The following is a 1,478-nucleotide window of genomic DNA, read 5'->3' on the forward strand; positions in this document are numbered from 1 at the left end:
GGTTTGTCCCTATTTTACCCAGCACTGGGTTGTATTTAACCCAGCATTTTTTTAGAGTGTGGAATGATTTGGATCATGTGACACTGAAGACTGGAGAAATGATGCTGAAAATTACTCTTTGAAATCACAGGAATAAATTACATTTTAAAATATATTCAAATAGAAACATTTATATTTTTTTAAATGTTTTTGCTGTACTCTGGATCAAATAAATACAGGCTTGGTGAGCAGAAGAGACTTCTTTAGGAAGTCTCTTCTGCTCACCAAGTCTGCATTTATTTAATCCAAAGTACAGCAAAAATAGTAACATTTGGAAATATTTTTACTATTTAAAATAAGTGTTTTTTTTTTAATGTAATTCATTCCTGTGATTTCAAAGCTGAATTTTTTAGCATCATTACTCCAGTCACGTGATCCTTCAGAAATCATTCAAATATTCTGATTTGCTGCTAAATATATATATATATATATGTGTGTGTGTGTGTGTGTGTGTGTGATTTCTTTCCCCCAAAAAATAAATAAAAAATCTACTGACTCCAAGCTTTTGAATTGTATAGTGTATAATGTTACAAAAGCTTTTTATTTCAGATAAATGCTGATCTTTTCACCAAGTCTGCATTTATTTAATCCAAAGTACAGCAAAAATAGTAACATTTGGAAATATTTTTACTATTTAAAATAAGTGTTTTTTTTTTAATGTAATTCATTCCTGTGATTTCAAAGCTGAATTTTTTAGCATCATTACTCCAGTCACATGATCTTTTAGAAATTATTCTAATATTCTGCTAAAAAATTTATTATTATTATTACAGGTTTCTTTGATGAATAGAAAGTTCAGAAGAACAGCATTTATCTGAAATAGAAATCTTTTGTAACATTATCATCTTTATCATAAATTTATCATCACTTTTGATCTAAATAAAAGTATTAATTTCTAAAATGTCCTTCCCAAAATAATTTAAATTCAGATGAATGCTGCTCTTTGGATCTCTCTATTCATTAAAGAATCCTGAAAAAAATTTACTCAACTGTTTTAAATATCGATAATAATAATAATAATAATAATAATAATAATAAGCACTGGGTTGTATTTAACCCAGCATTTTTTTAGAGTGTAGAATGATTTGGATCATGTGACACTGAAGACTGGAGAAATGATGCTGAAAATTACTCTTTGAAATCACAGGAATAAATTACATTTTAAAATATATTCAAATAGAAACATTTATATTTTTTAAAATGTTTTTGCTGTACTCTGGATCAAATAAATACAGGCTTGGTGAGCAGAAGAGACTTCTTTAAAAAAACATTGTAAGTCTTACTGTTTTAGTCAACAACTTTTGACTGGTAGTGTACATAATATATTTGATAAATTAACAACAATAATACATAGTTATTCACAAACATAATATGGACAAGATTTTTTTCTTAAAATCCATGATCCTAAATATGCTACTTTTTTATTTAATATTTATTTA

The sequence above is a fragment of the Sinocyclocheilus anshuiensis genome, unplaced genomic scaffold, assembly GCF_001515605.1.
Source record: "Sinocyclocheilus anshuiensis isolate Anshui unplaced genomic scaffold, SAMN03320099.WGS_v1.1 scaffold106, whole genome shotgun sequence".
NCBI classification, from domain to species: domain Eukaryota; kingdom Metazoa; phylum Chordata; class Actinopteri; order Cypriniformes; family Cyprinidae; genus Sinocyclocheilus; species Sinocyclocheilus anshuiensis.